Source organism: Nilaparvata lugens, chromosome 7 (assembly GCF_014356525.2).
Source record: "Nilaparvata lugens isolate BPH chromosome 7, ASM1435652v1, whole genome shotgun sequence".
NCBI lineage: Eukaryota > Metazoa > Arthropoda > Insecta > Hemiptera > Delphacidae > Nilaparvata > Nilaparvata lugens.
Genome location: NC_052510.1, coordinates 15,401,758 through 15,425,263, shown reverse-complemented (window position 1 = coordinate 15,425,263; position 23,506 = coordinate 15,401,758). Strand labels below are relative to the sequence as shown.

Below are 23,506 nucleotides of genomic sequence, written 5' to 3'. Positions count from 1 at the left end.
GTGAGGTCCACGTTTCAATGGCAGCATTTGATTAACATTGGTGATGCTATCCTTGTCTATCATTCGACAAAGCTGCCAGATCGTTTTTTAACAATGTAGAAATATGATTAATTAACAAAATGTATTACCTCAGTTATGGAAATTTATTATAAAATAATTAAAATAATTTTCGTGACGAATAAAATTGATATAACTGATCATTTCTTCAAGAATGAACAATATTATTATCACATCAGATATACCTGTATCAGCTATCCTCTACAGAAGGCAGTGGCAAAGCAGGGACTCAGCTACGCTGTTCTCCCATCTTTCTCCACCGCGATTTTAACATGAACGTCACTGTAGTATAGGTTTCAGACGTAGTGTGCGAAGAAATAGTAGAGATAATTGGAAACGGTACAAGAATCAGATAGGAAAGAAAAAAATCATTGCTACTTTTAAAACATAAATTCGGAAAAAATGTTCAAGATTAGAGGGTGATGTGAGAAGTATGTTGATGACAAGTGTCAATGTTGGTTAGAAGAATAAGAAAAAGTTGCATAAAAAAGAACGATCGAAGAATGATTAGAAATAGAAGAGGTAAAGAGTGGAATTGAGTTACAGAAGTTGAAGACGTAGGTTGAAAAATGCTAGGAAAAAAAGGTGATAGGAAAATGAGTAGGAACTTTTGATGGAGTAGAGTATGAGGATGAATATGAAAACGAAGTAAAAGAAGAATTTGATGATATCTTCTCTGGAAGTCAGATAGAAGAAGAACTTGCAATGAAGTAGAATATGAGGATGGATATGAAAGAGGAGTAAAGAGAAGAAAGGAGTGAAGAAAAAATGAAAAGTTTGAGTAAGTTTCAGATTGAGGCTTTCTTGATAGCGGAAAGAAAATGTATTCAGAGTAGAATGTGAACTCTTTTTGTATACCTAGAGCGTAGTGGATTGTGTCAGAGGGGAAGCGGCAAGGATGAAGAATAGGTAGGGCTTGCAAGTTGGTGAGAAGAGACAGAGATGGGGGAGAGAATAAGTGTATAAGTAGAGTGAAGCCAACAGTATGTATCAACGCCTGTATCCCTCCAATTTATAAATCTGAACGATGAGTTGGAAAAACTCCCAACGCTGAGAACAACGGGGTTTTCTATGCCAAATGATTCAATAATATTTAATAGATATGATACAACTAACTGAATAGACTTAAAACGTTGTCAAGAATCCACTTTAATTAAATAAAAATTAATATTTTACAGGATCATGCTTTCGTGTGTGCTCATCCCGTACTCGTATAAGCGGTTCATTTACGTTATTATATAGAAGTTTACAACATGTTTTTTCCTCATAAACTTTCAATTTTATCCTGTTATATACTCAAAAAGGACAAATGAGTGAGTCAAAAAGCATGCTCCTGTAAAATATTAATTTTTATTTAATTAAAGTGGATTTTTGACTACGTTTTAAGTCTATTCAATCATGAAAAAGTTCCACATCAACATCCACGCTACAAACTTAATTAATGATACAACTAATTTTCGATCGTTTACAGATTAATGCAAGAAGGTAAGGAAACAGTAGTAGTGGCATTCATGTGGTTTGAAAACCATAAAACACAAAATTGCTCATTGGTATAACTGCTCATAGACTTTTCAAAACTGCTCATAAATTGGGGGAGAAAAACTGAGGATACCTTTCACTATTTCTCCTTCATAATTTAGATAACATAAAAAAGTCCGAAATCGGGTTATGTTTTGTTGGTTTTCACTCTCACAAAATTTTGAGTACAATAATATATTTTGTTTGTGTAGTTGAAAAGTTGATATTGTCGTAATTATTCATATTGAATGAAAAAAACTAAGAAATTGTCAAAAAACCACTGATTTATTGATAATTAGAAAGACCGGTTTCGGTTATTACACCAATTGGTTTATCAGAGATTGACAATGGTGTAATAACCGAAACCGGTCTTTCTAATTATCAATAAATCAGTGGTTTTTTGACAATTTCTTAGTTTTTTTCATTCAACAATAATATTTATACAAACCATTTTTTTGAATTTGAGATGTCTCGTAAACCAAAATAATTATAATAATACCACTCAGTTCAATCAATATTTCTATTCTATATGAATTGCATCACTATATCTCCTTTCTATATACACCAGAATATCTCTTCCAGGTTGATTTTTTCCAAATTCAAATTTATTTCTACAAAGTAGGTACAAACATTTAACTATAAAACACAAATGCAATTCACCACAATCAATTCAAATAAATAACATTCCTTACTAAAAAATAATAAATTGAACCATAATAGCATTAATACTTCTATTCCTAACTAGTAAGAGTTATAATGCACAATCAAACTGGATGGATTGAGGATTATCATTACATTATTATTCAACACTTCAAATAGCATAAACTTGGTGGAAATCTACTGGCATAAGTGAGGACTTGTCCGCCAGTAGGAGTAGCAATTTATTGTCAATTTAATATTCAATATTCTATAAGTTAGACAATATTACATTTTCTTTATCTGCACACAATAGTCTGCATAGCTGTAGAATTATTCCAAAAGATAGATATTTACATTGTAGCGTTCTACGCGTTTCATCACAGAGTTCAAATTTCAGTATGAACCATCAAAATGGATATAATAATTACTATGATGGCTAATTGTAACAAACTTTCTTGGGTTCATGTATCAACCCGGAGAACAGGATAGAACCTCCATACAACAATAGTGAAGAGCCATGGTCGACGTTTACTATATAATATATAACAATAAAGTAATTATGTTATAATCAACTTCCTCGGGAATAGTATATGTTATGATGATAACAATAGTAACGAGTGTTAGGGTAGATGGGTAGCGGAAAGGGTGAGGGAGGATTGTTGCACTTTGGTAGCCGGTAATGGATTTGGGCTGTAGCCATGTCTCCAGTTGACAAGTAAATGGAAACTTACTCTCTTCCTGTTAAATTGACTGTGAATTTTCCTGGTCAGTTCCCAGGATCTCCAACTGAAGTCCCATCCTACACAAAGTTGCCATTTCCACAATAATTAGTGCCATCTGTCCACCTGCATTATTGTATTTTGAAATATTTTTCAGTATAGAATATTATCATGGTCAGTGGTTGAAGTATGAATATTGAGGAATAGAAGTTAGAGTAGTTAAAATAGTTGAACTACCAGTAATTTTGGGCATTAATTTAAAGCAATAAAGTAATTAAATTTAAAGCAATTTTGGACATTTATAATGGTGAAGATAATTTTGATTTTTTTTTCTGTGAAAATTGGAAATATTGTTTCAATCTTCTTTAACCTCAAAATTGTTCCTGCAATCAGATTTTTTACTTAATATGTGTAACGCTAGTTCGCCTCCATGGTGCACATTGGGTAACGCTAAATGGACTAGCAAATTATGGCGTTCAGACAAACTTATGTTCTCCTTACCGAAAACTACACAACATCTCAAAGAATTGGAAATATACAGTGCATTTGTAGGGATTTGAGGTATTTGAGCTTTATATGTGTTGTGTATCTGCCATACGCTAGCTAAATAATAAACTACCAGTAGTTAGAGTAGTAGACTACTAGTAGTTGAAGTAGTTGAAATATTTTTCATTATGGAGTATTGTCATGGTCAGTAGTTGAAGTTTGAATATTGAGGAATAGAAGTTAGAGTAGTTTAAAAAAAGACAGAAATTTTCAATTCGCAAAAAACCAAACTGTATTCGTTCGTTTCTAGCCAGAGACAGTCTCACCAGGTCAACAGCCCTCATGCAAAACAGTGCTGGAAACAGCGACTTGCTGTCATGTGGTGTCACATGTCACGTCACACCTTAACCACATCACACAAATCACGTGACATGCTGTAATGATCGATCACACCGCCGCGCGCGCACACACACATAAAGAACTAATGCCACTCTTAATTATTACTGTTCATGAATCTAATTATTGTCCATAGTGCACGTGTGCATGCTAGAGCTGTTGACTGCGCGATAAATTAATATTCATGCCTGTGCCAGAATGCTGGGTGGGTTGGTGGTTGGGGGGGGGTACAAGCACACAGGTGAAAGCCAACTAGAATGCCCTTCTGCCTCCCACCCCCTAACCCCTACCCAAACCACAACACAGAAAATTTCATGTCACTCTTAAGAGTACTTATTATTTGTCAGTCAAGGACTATTAAAAACTCACAGCATCTGAATAAATTTCAAGTAATGCATTTGAAATAAGCAGTAGTAATTAGCATCATAGCTTTCATATAAATCACGTTATTCATTCATTAATTTGTACAATTATCATTGAATCACTTATATATCATTATCTTGTAAATCACTTATAATTGAAATGATTTAGAGAGAAAAAGCAGATGAACTCCAAACTATTTTCTCATCAGAAGTTAGAAGAGGGAATTTAGAATTTATTGACTATTTGCAGAATTAAGACAATATTTTAGTACAAAATAAGGTTGGGTCCCTTTTTACTGTTGAACATAATTTCCAGTCTTTAAGGGCTTCAGAAGTGAGAGATCTATTCTCTGTATTCATCCTTTGATTCCTCATTCTTCTAATGCTTTTAGAATTTTCTTCATTTGCTATATTGAAACAGTTGGCTTAAACATTCGATTAGTTTCAAATTCATAATCTCTTGATATTTCATAGCTTTGTTCTTCGTCTTTGCTGTATCATCATGTATTTTTCAAACTATTTCGATAATGAATAATTTTCTAAAGTTTCTTTTATTCTTAATTCTCAATACTACTACCAATGAAATTGTATGCTCCTAGTTGAGTGTATTCTACTTTCCTACTTAATATATTTAACTAGTTCTGCAGTAACTTATTGATGGGAAGGGTTTCTTGTTTGTATTGCTGTGGTCTCTATGGCTACGTTAGTAGGCTCCTGAAATCAATGTCTTATCACATTCTGTCCAACTGTGAGGATTCACATCCTCACAATGAGGCTCTCCTCATTTGTTTCTCATTGATTGTGTTCACATTTCCCTTGTCAAAATGCCGTTCCGCCTATCAAATTTACACTTTCAGAATTTTCTACCTTTTTCATAAATTTTCAATGTGTGTTTTTATTGATTCCAAATGTCATGTCATTAGTTGTTTTAGGTTATCTATGTTCATTATAGTCTATTGATCCAGTTCCTCATTTTTCTATGCAGGAACTAGCATCTTTTATTATTCTCTTTCTCCATTATTCCTTCACTTATAACAGATATAAAATATAAGATAAGAGACATTCTATATTGTATACAAAGCCTACATTCTTATTCTAGATAAGAGATATTCTATATAAAGTTATATCTTCTCCTTGATTATAATTATTATCATATATTCTGTTCCTCTACCATTATATTATTCTGCCAATCGAGTCGCGTTTCCTGTCTCAATAAAATAATTGTTGATTATTGAAGTGCGTACAGACTTATGCGCCACGAACACATGTATTTCACTTTTCATCAGCTGATTATATCTGTATTTTTACAGAAACAGTAAGATACAGATATAATAAGCATAGCATCAGCTTAAAAGATCTTCTGTGTTTATTGTTACTATCTTAGGTGGTAAATACATAACTCTACATTTTTCTAGAATCTTAGCCCTCAAATGTAGCCCTCCTGTAATCATTTGATTAGCTTGCCAGATGATGAATGAATTGTTGTTTAATTATGAAGCAGTGAGTAGGGATCGACTTGCGGGCTGCACCCAAAATGATAGACCACAAAAGGTTGGGTGCTCTACAATTTTTGAGTGTAATTGATGGGTTCAGAATTGTAACCCACTATTATCTTCTTGGTCTTTGTGGAGGCCGTCTTCATTCATTTTCGAATTGTGTAGTATGGAATGTTGTAACTTACTATTATTAGAGAATAACTTAATATTATTTTTCTTGAACAGTAGTATTGTGCAGAATGCTACTTGTAAAATAAGAGAGGTGCCAGTGCTCCAATACATTTCTTATCTAATGAATTACTTGTGTATCATTTTGGAATATCAAGCTATCTAACTACTGTAAAGTAAATACTGTCATAGAGAAACAATAGCATAAGTAGATATCCCATGGTATAGGGCGTTTATGTCGCAACTTTTACTGTTATCTCAAGCCGATTACTGTTGATTATTGTCGAATTTTACTGTTTTGTTGGGGTGAGAGTGTATGAACGGCACAATATGAGAGACTACCAGTGCAACTCAGCTTCACGGGAAGAATTACATGAACTATCAGCTTGAGATAACAGTAAAAGTTGCGACATAAACGCCCTATACCATGGGATATCTACTAAAGCTATTGTTTCTCTATGATACTGTTATTGAAAACCTTTCAAAGTATTAATATTTTGTTATCAAATCGTATCCAACTCTGAGGAAACGATAAGCAGACTATGATAATTAAAGAATTTCATTCCACAATCACATCAATTTAATGATTGGAGAATCAGGGATAAACCCACAACTGTTTCTCTCCCTAATTGTGATATAGTTGAAATGAGGCTATGTAAACACTTATAATAATGATCAAAAAAATTTACTGTCCAAATATACATTATAATACTTCTTTCTCCTTCATGTTAATGAATAATATAGATCTCATGATTGTCACAATTTCAATTTTTTTTAATATGTCATTTTTGCCATTTGCTTTATTTGAAATATCTCTACTATACTATATGGAGTCATGTGAAAGCAACCAGTAAAATGAGTAACTTATCTAAGAGCAATTAAACAATAATTAGTATTGAAATCACGACATTACTTGCCATAAAAAGTTCTGAAATCTTTTCCAGTGTTTCACTAACCTGAACCATCAATCCAACCCGCTCTGCAGCAATATAAGAAACGCGAAAGGCTGTAAACTTTATTGCTCACTTTGAAAACATGAGTCACACGCATATAAAATGAAGATTTTTCGTGGAAAAATTCATCACGAAATAAAATGCATCCGAACGATTCGTTTGATTGCCGAGTAATTTGAAGCCGATTATATGGCCGGGAGTCAGTTGCTATTGAGTTGAGAGAAGATGCTTATGGCTGAAATAAAACGGGGACGGCGCTCGTAAAAGACAAGAATGGAGTCGGAGAGGAGATTGAAGAAATCAGAGGTGGTATGTGTGTATGTGTGAGATTGAAAGAGTGAGTATGTGAGGGAGAGAGAGACTAGTGAGTTGTGGCAAAACATTGGAGTATTGTGTGAATGAAAAAAGTTGGAGCATAAATTGCATGCGAGCGAACCACCTCCTCTGATCACCCATGATGTTGCAAGTATTAACAATCAAGCGTTAAGAAGTACTGAGTCTGAGCATCAATATAAAGGTGAAAGAAATTGAAATATTTTTGGAGTGAGAGTGTATGAACGGCACAATATGAGAGACTACCAGTGCAACTCAGCTTCACGGGAAGAATTACATGAACTATCAGCTTGAGATAACAGTAAAAGTTGCGACATAAACGCCCTATACCATGGGATATCTACTAAAGCTATTGTTTCTCTATGATACTGTTATTGAAAACCTTACAAAGTATTAATATTTTGTTATCAAATCGTATCCAACTCTGAGGAAACGATAAGCAGACTATGATAATTAAAGAATTTCATTCCACAATCACATCAATTTAATGATTGGTAGAGAATCAACGGGATAAACCCACAACTGTTTCTCTCCCTAATTGTGATATAGTTGAAATGAGGCTATGTAAACACTTATTATAATGATCACAAAAATTTACTGTCCAAATATACATTATAATACTTCTTTCTCCTTCATGTTAATGAATAATATAGATCTCATGATTGTCACAATTTCAATTTTTTTTAATATGTCATTTTTTGCTTTACTCTGAATAATATATCTAATTTTATTTCTTATTCAGTTATTTATTTGTCACTCATTTACTTTATTTGAAATATCTCTACTATACTATATGGAGTCATGTGAAAGCAACCAGTAAAATGAGTATCTTATCTAAGAGCAATTAAACAATAATTAGTATTGAAATCACGACATTACTTGCCATAAAAAGTTCTGAAATCTTTTCCAGTGTTTCACTAACCTGAACCATCAATCCAACCCGCTCTGCAGCAATATAAGAAACGCGAAAGGCTGTAAACTTTATTGCTCACTTTGAAAACATGAGTCACACGCATATAAAATGAAGATTTTTCGTGGAAAAATTCATCACGAAATAAAATGCATCCGAACGATTCGTTTGATTGCCGAGTAATTTGAAGCCGATTATATGGCCGGGAGTCAGTTGCTATTGAGTTGAGAGAAGATGCTTATGGCTGAAATAAAACGGGGACGGCGCTCGTAAAAGACAAGAATGGAGTCGGAGAGGAGATTGAAGAAATCAGAGGTGGTATGTGTGTATGTGTGAGAGTGAAAGAGTGAGTATGTGAGGGAGAGAGAGACTGAGTGAGTTGTGGCAAAACATTGGAGTATTGTGTGAATGAAAAAAGTTGGAGCATAAATTGCATGCGAGCGAACCACCTCCTCTGATCACCCATGATGATGCAAGTATTAACAATCAAGCGTTAAGAAGTATTGAGTCTGAGCATCAATATAAAGGTGAAAGAAATTGAAATATTTTTGGAGTGAGTGGAGATACAGTATGTTGCAAGGATAAGATATACAGAATTGTGAACAGAAGGGACGAGAAATGAATTGGTGAGAAGGTGAAAATGGTAAAAAGTGGGTGGAAATAAGTGATAATGTTGGAGGAATGAAAGACTAATAATTAAAAGGTGGAAAATCGAAACTTTGTTAAAGTGGGTAGAAAAACTGGAAATAATTGATAATTTTGAAAAGAAAGATGAAAGATACGCAGAAGGCAGATGAAGTGAGTTGGAAAAATGAAAAAGAAGAGAGGATCATTGTCCTCTTCATTTTTTCACAGGTGGGCAAGGGTATAAATAAGAATACAAATTTGAAGGAAAAGGAAGTCAGCAGGCAGATTATAGGAAACTATAAATTGATTTAAAAATATTGAAGAAAGGGCAATACAAAAGAGAGGATGATGAAGAAGAGTTGAGAATCAAGTCAACAATAAAATACTGCACGAAGAAGAAGAAAGAGAAGACAAGAAGGAGGAGGAAGGAAAATAAGAAGTCAAGGATCAAAATGATGAATACTTTGATGGTATGAAAAATACTACAGTGTAGATAAAGAACACCAACAAAATGATTGTGTTTATTATGAGGAATATATTATAGAAAAAAAGGAATTCCATATCACAAGATTAAAGGCAAAGCATAAAAATATCACGAAAAAGGATAATATAATTTAGAAGAATAACTTATAAAGGGCAAAATTGATGTATGGAACCACAGAGAAGAAAATGTCTAAGGATAGAATGTTGCAAAAGAAAAACAAGAAGTAGGAGAAGAAGGCGAAGAAGATGGTGAAGAAGAAGAAGAAGAAGAAGAAGATGACGAAGAAGAGGGAGAAGATGAAGAAGAAAAAGTACTGAAAGGAAAATAGGACAATCGACAAGTGAAAAGACAAGGGCGGTTGTCGTAAAAAACGCTCGCACGATTTACAGCCTCCTTTTGCTAATAAATTCAAATCCCGGCAATACAATACAAGCTCTCTCTCTCTCTCTTGTATGCAATACAAACAAGCATCTTTTACAGCAGCACTTGAATAGGCTTTGGCCCACTGCAGCTGCAGCCCACTCCACATCTTATTGATAGCTTGTATTGTGAGATTACATGGCTTCAACGATTACCCCAAGTCAAAATAAAAAAGCAGTTTTATTGTGTTTCTGGATTTTTATTTGAGAATAAATGTTCGGCTTGCTAATTATGTATTTGTTATGGTTGAATATATTTGAGTTAGCTGAGTGGGAACCAGTAGTCAACTTATTCACTTTGAAGTTTGTTATCCACAGAAGATGAGCATTCATGTAACAGTTGCTACACTTATAAGTGGATTAGAGTATATTATATTCAAAATGATTCGATAACTCTATTTGTTGTAATGTTACTTGAAAAATTCATAGCCAGTTTTATGATGATGAGGTGTCATCATTAGTTCTTGTGGGTTTAATTCTTTATTGGTAAATTTTTCATATATTATCATTTTTGTCAAGCTCTTCTCGATATTGTGGACGATTCATGTATTGTACGACAGTTGCTGCACTAATAAGTGGATTACAGTATATGAATTCAAAATAATTCGATATTTTTATCTGTTATAATTTTACATAATGAAATTCATAGCTAGTCTTACGACGATGGGTTGTCATCATTCGTCCCTTTGGGTTTAATTATTCAATATTTAATTTTTCTTACAGTTTAATTTTTGTCAAGGTCCTCTTGATATTTATGAAATTCAAATTATTAGGACTCTTGCACTTGTGGCTTCTAGTTTTAGGAACTCTTAACTTATAAATCTTATTTACTTGAAACTTGTGAATAAACATTTTGGAGTAGAATTAAATGTGAATGAACAAGATTTAAGTAAATTTAAGATCAAGATTTAGCATGATGTGTAATTTGCATACTAGGGACTCAGCGGTGAAGTCAGCCACCCATCCCACATACTTTACCCTTCGCAACTTGGTACACCACTCAGCATACTGAATGTTGCAGTGCCTTTATAATTACTTCCACTTTCCTCTCCACGAAGAAGAAGAATTATAGCAGCCTCTTTTGGTGCAACCCCTTTTCGTACTCCTCACTCCCTCTCACTCTTCCTCTTTTTATCTCTCTCTATTCATTCCTCCCCAGTTATCTTTTTGTACTCTCTCGCTCTTTCTCACTCACTTCTCCTCTTTCTATCTCTCTCCATCCATTCCTCCCCAGTTATCTCTTATTAATGTGTGTTGAGCGCGAGGGCGGCATGGCAATGATTAGAGAGCAAGAGCAAGGTAGTGGATATGAAAAGTGGAGGGTTGATGATAGAAGAAGGAAGAGCATGAAAGGGAGGATTATCTTCACCTTACATTACACCATAACCAAACATCAATTTTGCCTCCTTGTCTTTTTCCGGTCGACAAAAAACTAGACACACTTCCGGTGGATATAGAGTGCAGAGACATGCTCTTTTAGCACTTGTGTGGAAAGGGTGTGATGAATTTTGAAAAGGCTTTCAAGTTACAGTGAATTTAGTAATTAAGAATGTGAAAAAACCGCAAGTGGACCAGAAGAGAGGGTGGAATGATAGTGTCAAAATGTTGTTTATGGGATTATTATTATAAATGGCAAATACTGTAAAATGGATGATAATTCTGCGACTGAATCATGTTGTAGAGAACGCAAGTACATCTCAGTTTTACCCTGGAATTCCGATACTATATTTTTTTATTGTAATTGAATTACTTCTGGTAGTTTTTATTCTCTTAATCAGTAATGAAATAGCATTCTATTCATATTTTACTTGCGTATTTGAATTCATAATTTGCGATTAAAATAAAATGACGAATGATATTGGCGAATGTTTACATTTCAAATCTATCAACCAGAAATGTTCGGGTTTCTTCAATACCTCTCAATAAAACCTACAAGTTATCATCTGTAGTTTGATGGCACAGTTGAACTGGGTTGCACAAAAGTCTGTTAACTTTCAATCCCGATTAAATGCCACAAGAACCAATCAGAGAAGAACCTTCGCTGATTAGTTCTCGTGGAATTTAATCATGATTGAAATTAAACAGACTTTTGTGCAACCGGGCCTCAGTTATTGTCCTTCAACTTTGGTTAGTCTACATTGTGGGAGATATATTATTTTGATTACATAGCCTATCTTTCCGATCTACTGTATGTTGAATACTCTTGTCTATTTGGAAATAATGTTACACATGATTTTTCATTTTGATCTCTTTTGTTTCAGGTATGTTCACCACTGATATTATCGTCTGGTCAAGATTTTCAAAGAAATTGGTATGACAACTTATTAAATTTATAATTTTAATTATTATGTTTATATTCAATAATTATGTATATATTCTACCTTATATTGTAAAATAAGGAAAAATATTGTTGAAAAGGTTGGAGACATATTTCACAGAAAATTCTTGTATTATCACAATTCACAATAGGTATAGAATTCACTTTCTAGTACCTAATCTTCAGCTTCCACCTTACAACACTAAACTGTTACAATAACTGTACTGCTATTTAGTAGTAGTTCTTCGAACAGTAGACCTCATGCAGTTTTCTCATCCACAAGTATCTGATGTCACCTGTTCAAGTTGATTCAGTTGAATCACAATTCACAGTTGAATCATAATTTACTCTTGAAAACTGTTATTTGTTTTATCCAAGATCGAAATCTCACTTGTATTAATAAACTCAGTTCACGTTTGAATTTGTATGCCATATGATGATTTATCCAGTTTCGTGATAATCTTTCCATTTGATAAAAATATTTCTTAACTATTTTTAAAAATAGACTATTTTTTTCAGTCAAGAATATTATAATATCTTCTGCATTATTCAGTTCATTTAATCATTTTTTATTTTATTTTCAATCACCTATTAAATTTGTTTTTCAAATGTGAGAATATTGCTACTGATCGGCAGGCATCATAGAAAATATTGAAACCCTACCTTATAGAAATAGACACGACCAGACATCTGTGTAATGCATGCAATAAATAATCCACTTGTCAGCTGATTTTTTTTAATTGAATTGAATTTATTGCCAAAAATTACAAATACATATTTGTACAATATTAATTACAAGAGTATACAATACAAATAGACATTGATTTTAACTTAAGTACATAACAATATTATCAATGTAATATTTGGCACTGCCAACATAAGAAACCTTGTGTGTTGGCAGTTGCAGTTCACTTATTCTGCTTCAAGTACTTCATATACAATTAAAATTTTATAATGTTAAAGATAGTATTACAGTAATTTACAAAAATCGCAAAAGCTTGGAAAAAACAAAACTACTAACAAGAATACTACATATTATATGATTACGTGATATCCAATTAATTATTGTGCCGTCTTGAGGCTATCATGACAGTTAAACTTTCAAAAAGAGAAAATAAATACAATAAAACTAAACTCCTGCAAGATGACGTGGGACAATTACATACCTGGTTTAAATTCGATAATGAATAATTCTATAGTCTGATCCTATCTTCAAACTTCAAAGTAAATTATATATATAGTAACATCAGAGTATGGAGGAATTCCTTTTCTTTTCATATCATCCTTAAATGCAACATTACATACATCGACGCGCAGTTGAAAAAGGAATATTCCTGTCAAATCTCATCGAATTCTATCAACGCATTTGGACGTAATCGCGTTACATACAGACAGACAAAAGCAAATCGAGTTGAAACATAGACCTCACTACGTTCGGTCAACTATACTGCTTACAACACGATGCTGCTGGTCTTCTATACTGCTACAGTGATATGTACTTCTACGTATAACATTCTCGTAATTTCTGACACCAATTATTCCCAAGTAACGTGCACAGTTGAATTAAATATTCAGCAACACTTGGAAGATACAAGAAGACATCCATTAGCATGTGCAGTGCACACCGACTGAGTCTATCTTGTGCACCAACTTGACTCGAGTGCCCGTGTTGATGGTCTGGCAAGAATAACAATAATAATAGTTGAGTGAGCCAAGGGCCGAAGGGAGTGTGGGTGTGTGTGTGTGTGTGTCCTTATCCCTTGAAAGGGTTAGTGGAAAGGCCCCGCTTACTATTCCACAGTGATGCTGGGAGACTCGACGACCAATGGTCCGTGCTTAATATATTTGGAGGGGCTCGCAGTCCCCCCTACCCCTGTCCGGGGGCCTCTCAATAACCCTGTTATCACCTCCTAGCCGGAATTCGTTCGTCCCTAAACCCTTGAAATAGGGATGGAGCAAGTTATCCCTGAGTCCGCCCCAGGAATCTTGCAGTCGCTGCTACACTTATCCTCTGAGTTTCATTTCGCCAATCGAGTATATCTGCGCTTTCCTCTGTCTATTCGCACTTCCCTCATTTTTCTCATCTTCTTGTTCTTATTCCAAGTTCTGTCTTTGCCCACTTCTCCTTCTTTAATTTTCTTTTTTCATTTGCCCTTCCCTGACCGCTTTCATCTTCGTTTACATCTGTGTAGTTTTTCCATCTCTTTTCAAGTTTTTTCTTCCGCTTGCCCTATTATCGTCACTTTCATATAACATTTTTCCACCTCATCTTCATCTTCTTTTTCTCCTCATCCGTCTTCTTATTTGTTGTCTTTCCTATTTACCCTCATCTTCTCAGCTCTCCTTGTTTTTCCTTCTCTTATGATCTATCTTCTCCTTATTCCAATGCTTATTCTGATTTTTCTCCTCATTTGTTTTCTGATAAGCTTTTAACTATTCTCATTCTTATTGTCTCTGCTTCTACTTTTCCTTCTATCATTTTCCATCCATTTTTATAGTTTTCATCTTCAACGAAGCTGTTCTCTGTGTATATTCCTCTTATACTTGCTTCTCTTGGTTTTCTTCTGTGTCCTCTCTTTCCATTTTCCTCTGTTACTTTATTCTCTTGGATCCTTCTGTGGTCCTTATTATTCTTTTTCCACTTCCCCCACATGTTTCTATTGTAAATATTTTTTTAAACTTTTCTATGTCATTCCTTCTTCTTCCTTCTCCTCCCTCTCCAATTTCCGTAGTACTTCCAACACTCTTCATCTCATTTTTTTTCTTTTCAAATACTCTCACATTCTTCTCCTTCTTCCATCAGCCCTTAGATTTTCACTTCATCTTCTTTTTCTTCTTCTTCTGCTTCATCTCCTTCTTCTATCTATCTATCTATTCTTCTTCTCATCGTCTCTCTGCTCGTTTTTCTTTTCTTTGTGCAGGGAATGTGTGAGCTTCAGCAATGTACTGCTCGCTATGTTATAGTGCTCCACTTCTTTCGTCGGAATAAATTGAATTGGTTTTGTTGAAGTTGAATTAGGAAGAAAGGGTTTGCTCGCCGGAAATATTTCAGATAAACCCTGTCTTCTGTACAATACACTTTACAATGCGCCTTCTGGAACAAAGGACTCAGGATATTATTTTGTTTGCTATAATGCTTTTGGCTACTTGAAAATATTACCATTTGGTGCCTGAGCTTGCTTCCTCGGAGGAAATTATTGTCTTTTATAGATTAGAGTTTTTCATAAATTTGAAAGTTTGTGATATTTTTAAAAGTATCATGTTTGAGAATATTTCTCCAGAAGTTGAACTTATTGGTAAAGAAATCACTAGTCACCTGTTATGTAAGAAATTCCATCATTACTTAGGTTTTTCTGAAATTCAAGTATTAGTGTTAATAAAAATGGAATAGGTCAGAGTGGAAAAAAATAGGACTGAGCATAAATTATGCTTTCCATCGAACAGTGTTGAACTGTATGAACGGTCGATCATAAACCTCAAATTATTCGACAATAATTCTCAATATTATCTTGTTTTTCTTTTTGGTTCATCTTGAAAAATGGAGTTTATTGTGGAATCTCAATTATTTAAATGCAGTTGATTTCTGTATATTTTGGAACATTTGTCAATGGGTATCCATACCCCGCACTTATATTTCGAGCTTCTTCTATTGAGAGCAATATAATTTGGATAAGAACTCTACATTTGAATCATTATAATTTGAATTTAAACTCTGAGAACAGCACTACACATTACACATATTCAATATTGATAGAAAGATTGTGTATAACATGTCTTGTCATTTTCATGTTTTTAGTTACTCTCTGAATCATTATTAAGTACCCACTAATGAGCAACAGTTTTATATCTCTTGTATCAAGTTCTCAATTCAAAGATAGTACATAATCCTAATTTCAGGCAAATGTAGATTCCAATACCGCCCATTACAATTAAGTAAATGAGTAGGCAGACCCCAAAGGCATGAATTTATAACACCCTTTAATCCTTCACTCGATCTTCCCCAATTGCTCTTATCATCATCAGAATGTGCTCGAGAACAATATTGAGTATCTCGCTCGCCGCCCAAGGAGTGAGCAGTTTAATGATTCTCATTTCTGTTTTGGCCATTCTAATAGGCTGACGCTCTCGCACGCTCCTATTTATAATTGAGTCAATTCTGGGCATCTGTGTGGGAGTTCGTCTTTTGACGGGCAGGGGTTGGGGGGACTCTCCCTCCGGGAAGGGGTATCAACCCTTGGTATCATCATCATCATCGGTATCCAGGTTGTGGACCGGGACTAGCCACTAGGGACTCGAGATGAGAATTTTGACCGGCTGATGCACTGGCAAGGTTGTAGCCAACTAGACTGGGGTAGTTTACCCCCTAATGGCCGACTCGTCTCGGTGTTGGAAGGGTTGTATGACTCGATGTCATCCGACAGCTTAGGGGTGGTGCACACATGTGACACTCTGTGATGTGATGAAGTAGGATCACATGAGTGGAAATAGACACATGTGGCCTGTGTGAAATGTGAATTCCGTCTTATGTTGTCTCGGCAAGTGGATCTTGTCTTGGCAAATTCAATTACATAGAATGGAAAGGGTTATGCAGCTCGCAAGTTCTTGTTGATTATCAGATCTACTGGGGTGTTTTGCAATTCCCTTTTGCTTCTCAATTTTCCTTAATCTCTCACATTTCAAGTCTCATAGCTTCGATGATAGAGGGGTTTTTTCAATCAACACCTTGAAATTTTCATATTCTTGTAGTCTGGTAACATTTTAGATTTTTTCTATTTTCAAGAATGCCTGTTCAAATATAAGATGCTCTGTAATTTATAAAACAGGCTTCTTCTTGGTTGAATATTCACGGATACTTATTGTCTACGGTTTGTAAACCGTTTTCCAAGATTTTGCCAGCGTTACCCATGCACAAGCCTAGAGCTCATGTGGGTATCACCTACAGCAAAAAGTAGGTGATTTGTTGGTATAAAGATTAGGGAAAGATGTGATGTAAAGATAGGTAGCTTAGACAAACTATCTACAAAACATGACTAGTAGCCGCGTTCTGCTGTTATCGTTTATACAATAATATGATGGCATGTATGTTGTGTGTATAAGAAGAAAATAAATGACTGTGTCTAGGCTTTGGTGACACATGCTCGAAATGGCGATAGCTGTTTTTGGGGTAGGTTTTGTCGAGGGGGGCTCCATTACAAGGGGGAGAGGGGTGTCACAAGGAAATAATAATTGCGACAACACGTTCTACATATAAAACGACAAAACACACACACGGTAAATAATGGCTGTGATTAAGGGGATCGCGAAATGGGTGCTGAAGCTGGGGGGAGGGAGTCGATGGACGTCCCCCCTGTTTGATGGATTGTACACGCGGATCCCCCTTTCCCCTTCTATTGCAAAATGTTGCGTGCATTGTGATAGAGAGTGATAGTGTGTGTTGATTGGATTGGATGAGAGAGAGACAGATATGGTTTTGATGGTAATTATAGCATATCACGGTTGTGATTTGATTGGAATTTTAATTGAACGAAATTCATGAACGTGATTACAATATTTGTTTCAAGTAATTGCGTGTAATATCACTTTTTTTATTAGATGTTTAATCATTCCTATCATGGTGTGCCTGATCAATATAACACGATGAGAGTGCCCAATTTCAATTGGATGTATTGTATCACATTACCACATACTAATTGAATTATTGAACATAGAATAAACTGAATGTATATTATGTTATCTGGACCTGGTTCCTGATTTCTGGAAACGTTAAAATTTTGTTGGGATTCAGATAGAGATTCCTTTATTCATGTGTTTAAGAAAGCAAAATTCAACTTACGTTGTAGTGTTGAAAATAATTAGCAGTCAGAGTAATTAATTAATCATATTAATCTACAGAAGAGTTTTACTATAATATTGAGCAGAGGTAAAATATGACAAAGTTGAGGTATCACTGTAACGTTTTCACATGAAACTGTGAAGGTTGGACCTTTAGTTGTCCATTCTCAGAAAGGGTATCAAGGATACCCTCCCCTTTAACTCTTGACCGTAAGAAGTTTATACTCTCGTAAAAACAGATAAATGAATACTCCAAAAAGAAATGATTCAATCGCGAATAAAATCAATTTTCCATTCTCTTTTCCATGGTCTGCATCCAAATTAGTGTTCTATTTACAGTATCATAAATCTATTAGATGATGCGTCATGGAATAATCAATGAAACTGAAAAAATGAAAACTACAATGAAAATTGAATGCTTTTTCAATGTGGTTCAGTGCAAATCTCGTCAGGGCCTTTGAAAAGCATTGAATGAGGTGAGCCAATTTAGTTGCCGTAAAATAGACATTCGGTTGGCCCAACTCTAATCTAACAGACTGTTACCATAAAATGTAAGTTAGTGGTGCTCTATTAGCCGGCGGTAGTACTGTAGTAAATAGGGTAGTTATTCTGGGCAGGCAACGATCGTACACTCATGTTTACGGTGTGTATACTCGTAAATAAACTCGGGGGTTGATGCCCCTCTCCACCTATATGGGGTACCCCCTCAAATCATCCCTTACCTTGGTGTGAGGGGGTGGATGTTGATAGAGTAGGCAGTGTTCAAGATGTAGGTGACCGTGAATAGTTTCTCTAAAATATTGAGTATTTATTTTTTGTAGAATCCATTTCTTATTACACTACTGTATATTGAAAATGAAAAATGTACCATTCAGATAAGCAAAGATAAGTGATAGAAATCATATATATTCTTGGATTGTCTACAATTAATCCCTGATAATATTCAATAACAAGCTTATTTATCTGATAAAGAATCGAAAATGAAAAATATTGTATCCAATAGGAAAGCAATGATGGATTACGAATGCTATTTGTTTATTGCATTGTTATTGTCAATATTAGTTTCATTTAGTAGACTATAATAATATGAAATCTTTTACATGACATTCAAAAATGTTGAGTCTACCCTTGAATTGTCTACATTCTACAATTAATTCCTGATAAGATTTAATAACAAGTTGATTTAATCGAAAAAGAACCGGGACTTTCTACTACAGTTCAATGAACAAATCTGCATCTGAAATTATCTGCATACATTTCTGTTTCTTCTGGTAATTCATGTGAGCTTGAATTTCATGAGAGTTTGCAGATGTTATGTTGATATTTGGTGGTATTTTTGAAGTAAGGATTTAAATTGAAAGTCATACTTAAGCATAAAATAATAGTTAGAGAGCCTAGAATGGAATTAATTATTCTCTGGATATAGTAGAATGTATTAAACATATCTGGGGCCAATCTAAAATTCCACCATCACTCTTGGAAAATTAAACTGTTGAAAATTAAACAGGACAAAATTATTGATTATTTTTCTGCTTTATCAGCCAATAAAACCTTCTCAAAAATGTAAGCTTTGAACTATGCTATCACAATTCCAGTCACTAGAAAATTGGTAAAATCTAGTAAAAACAGTGAAGATTTCTTCGGTTGCCTAAGAATGAATAGAATTATAAATAAAATATAAATCTTTGTAGTCTAAGTACGCTTTCAAATTATTTTATTCTTTAATCTTTTATATTTTATTTGTATTAAAAATAGCCCTGAAGAAAAATACAATGGATGGAATTATACGCATGCAAAGTTTGGAAAAGAAACAGTAGACATTTCCAAAAAAAGATGAACAATAGAAGGTCACTTGGAGAATGTCCAGTGCACTTAAACACATTAAAGGGTTGATTCGTCACTCTTCACCCTTAACAACCTTTTCGCTGAAATTATTCTTTCAATGTATTCTTTGTGACTTTTGTCTTCGAGAGAATTTTCAGACTCAAATACCCATTGCTTTTGAAGGTTTTGGTTTTTAAATGTTTCCGTAGACTTTTCTTCTCGTCCTATCTTAGAAAGGATTGGTGGTTCTGTTGAAGGGTATGTGATCGAGACAATACTTCTGTCTCTTTTCATGTTATTCCTCCCTTTCATTCAATTTCTTGAATGTGGTTCCATGTGGCGACTTTCATTCTCTTCCTCCTGTTTTCCAACCATCTCCCTTTTGTCTGTATATATGGAGTTTGCAGAAAAACAATGGGTTTGGAGCTTAGGGGTTCTCTCTCATATGTGGGGGTGCAGTAGTTATTACAACAGCCCTCCCCGCACATTATTTCGCTTTTCATCCATATATACGGTACGTGTTTGAAATGTGGTTGTGCATCGTTGCATCTTTCTCCTCTTGCTATTGCCCTTTCCTTACTCCCTATTCTATATTTCCCTTCCTTTTGCAATTCACATTCCCTTCTATTTTGGAATCCTCTTTTCATCTCAATTCAAACCCGCTCATCACTAAACGTTTTTGACGAGGTTACTGCAGTATTATTGGATGGGTACGTTATTTGTCGGTCCCGACTGAAGTATGACAGTTGTAGGGCCCATTGACAGCTTGAATGATACATTCAGGCGAGGTGGAACTTCCATCAGAGCCTTCCCACCAATAAAAGCTATTATTATTATTATTATTATCTCGATTTTTTCTAGTTTATCAATTGAAATGAAAAAAAATGAAACAATTTTTAATCAATTCCATTTTTTCTATCACCCATTCCTTGATTTGCTTCCTTTTCATTATCCTGCTTCCTCCCTTAGTTCTCTATCTTTTCACCTCATCCCATCTCGATTTTCTCTTTCTCCTCATTGATCTTTACCCTTTTCAACTTCATCTTTTCCTCTCCTTACCTATTTTGTTGTGAATTTTCCTTTCCTCTTTATTCCCTGGATCTTCATTTATCTTTTCTTTTCACAACGTTTCATTTCTTTTAAACGTCTACTTTTTCTCAAAAACCTCTTCTTTTTGTTCTTCATTTTCTCCATTCTGTCTTGTATCTCCTACCCCCACTTTTCTTATCTCACTTTTCTCTTATCTGCTCCTTCTGATTATTATTCCTATCTTCTCTTTTAATTCTCCCCATGTTTTCTCTGTCATCTATCTCCCCTTTTGATATCACTATCAATAATTTTGGAATTTTAAACGTCTAACCATTATTCCAGCCTTGTATTTTCGGCAGATTAACCAAATTGCTTCGTATGATAGCAAGTTTGTCAAAATATCACAATCACCAATTTTTTGAGAAACGGCATTTTTCTATCTCCAAATTTTATGGAACTGGAGAAAGGACTAAGATTAAGACGACTAAGAAATACTGGTGAGAGAGATTGTGTAAGATATTGAGAGAGAGAGAGAGATTAATTGATTGAGTACTTTATTTATGTAGATTAATATAAATATACTTGCTCTTATACGATAGATTACATTACATCAAAGTTTGAGATGAATTCCCAAATATAAACTAAGAAATACTAATTGAACTGTATATGAAAAAATCAATTTGCAATAACTATAGATAATATTGTTAAACATATAAATAAAAAATAAGCAGCCACATAAATTGGCGGAGCTTTGGACATATCAATGTTCATTCTTCGGAAAGAATATCCAAAATATCCTTCCCAGTAACTCTCTACTAAAAGAGAGAAGGATATTGAGGAAGAGTAGCACACATGTGTCTCCATCTGACGTCACACGTCTCCAAAACGTCGGCAGCTCACGCGACGCTATTCCTCTTCTTCCTCTTCCCATCCACCCTCTCCTCTTTCTTCTCTTTTCCTCCATATTTCGTCTCTTCCCCTTCATCCCACTCCTCCTCCTCCCCAATAAACACAAAATGGCAGGATTTATGCAAAAGCAGCTCCTGCAGTAAGCTGCTCACCGTCAGACTCGTCTCTGGCTGCCAGCTAACGGGGATTTAGAGCGATCTGCCCGGGAAAAGGTTTAGAGCTGCTGTGCTGCTTCTGCTATCAGAGGGAGAAAGAAAGAGCGAACGAGAAAGCAGGAAGCTACTAATTTATTGCCAGTACTCATATACGGTGTGCCCGAGAGAGAGGGTGGTGGGAGAGCTGATAGGACGTGCCCTGCTTGGGTATGTGCCGTTTAGCTGTGGTGAGTCCGGGGTCCCGATTGGAAACTGTATGACTGCCACAGCTATCTCTACATATACAGAATCACAATTGTCTGTTTTTCAGACTATTTTCCGAAGGGTGGAAGAAGCACTGGAAAATGGGAGAAATAGAGATGAATAGAATGGAGTACAGTATTTTTAATCCTGGAAAATTTCAAATCTTGAGGTCATACAGTGTGACTTGGTATCGTTGTAATATAGTTGTAATATCTTTGGTATAACTGGTATCGTTGTAAGAGACTAAAAATTGAGACGAATGTGTGTATGTATGTATATGTGTGTTGAGTTGAGAAATATCTAAATATCTTATAGTTTTATTGCATTCATATTAATGTCTCGTGATTTTAATGGATTAATCAATAATACATTTTGTGTTGAAGTAGTATTGTAATAATACTTTTGTAAATACTGTATGTTCAAAATTCGTCGATTTCTGCAATTCCAATCCCTGTTATACAGAAATCAGATTCAAAGGAGATTTAATGACAGTTTTCCAGCATGAAACAAACTAATTGTTAAACTATTTAGGTAGCATTTATCGATTTCAATTAATACAATCAGAGATGAACTAAATAGTTTATCTTTAATTATATTGTTCTTTCTATATGATGCAACTCAGTCAACTTAGTAAATATTGCTATTTACTAATTTAAATTTTTAAAAATAAAACTTTAATAATTATTATTTACTTTTTGTGTAGTTGAGAAGTTGGTCTTTCTAATATCAATAAATCTGTGGTTTTTGACAATTTCTTAATCTTTTTATTGAAAATTATTATTTAGTATATATTATTTCATATAGTGATATCATAGAATAAACAATTGTTTATTCTATCATGGTAATTTATTGAATCAGTAAAGCTGTCGTGTAAATGTTGAGTGTAGACTTCAAGAGATTCTGTTGATACTAAACACAAGTATTGTACACTTCTATAATTTTATCAAAATTTTAATTAATGAAATATTCATGTCTCTTGATACCATTTATAAATTATTCAACAATCTTTTGTACATCTAAACCACGTTCATCCGTTGTATAGGTTTTAAGGGAATGTGGAGGGATTATTTTTACCATCGAATAAACAAAACTTAGCCTCATGACATCCTTTATTTTTGGTAACATGTATTGGAGTGCTACGCTACAGTATTGGCAGCCTGTCACATTCTCCTAAAACTTGTCAACGCATCTGCTATTAACCGCCATTACTTCCAGAGTTTTGTAATCAAAACAAGTCTTTGTTGTTGTTTGGAAACTGGCCCTTGTCCAATATAGGAAAAGAGAGGATGAGGAAAAATGTAAGAGAGAGAGTTGGTGATGAGTAAAGAATGAGGAGTATTGAGTGAGTGAGTAAAGTTTCCGAAAACGAGGTGCGAAAGAATGGTCGCTCACTGAGGGAGTCCTAAAACAGTGAAACAGTAATCCGACGATCACGGCTCACGGGCTCACGGCTCATGTGTCACGCAACATTTGAACGGCAAATTGCATTGTCTCTCTCCCTCTCCAACCCTTTTCCTCCCTCCATCAAGCGGAGGAGACTCTCATTTACTACGTCACCCCTCATAACGCAGTCACACTCTGCTATCTCTCTGATTCTCTCTTGTTTTCCCCTGCAACCTTCATCAGTTCT

At 34.7% G+C, this 23,506-nt stretch overlaps 1 protein-coding gene and 1 long non-coding RNA gene across 2 annotated transcripts in view; both read left to right on the top strand.

The window, feature by feature from the left end:
* LOC111058456 (homeobox protein extradenticle) overlaps positions 1-23,506 on the top strand; it is a 241,667-nt gene that overhangs the window by 91,183 nt on the left and 126,978 nt on the right. The gene's annotated exons all lie outside the window — the stretch shown is intronic.
* LOC120352283 overlaps positions 1-23,506 on the top strand; it is a 50,827-nt gene that overhangs the window by 15,271 nt on the left and 12,050 nt on the right. Inside the window, exon 2 of the long non-coding RNA XR_005571746.1 lies at positions 11,829-11,878. This is a non-coding gene — a long non-coding RNA (uncharacterized LOC120352283). The remainder of the gene's footprint in view (positions 1-11,828; positions 11,879-23,506) is intronic.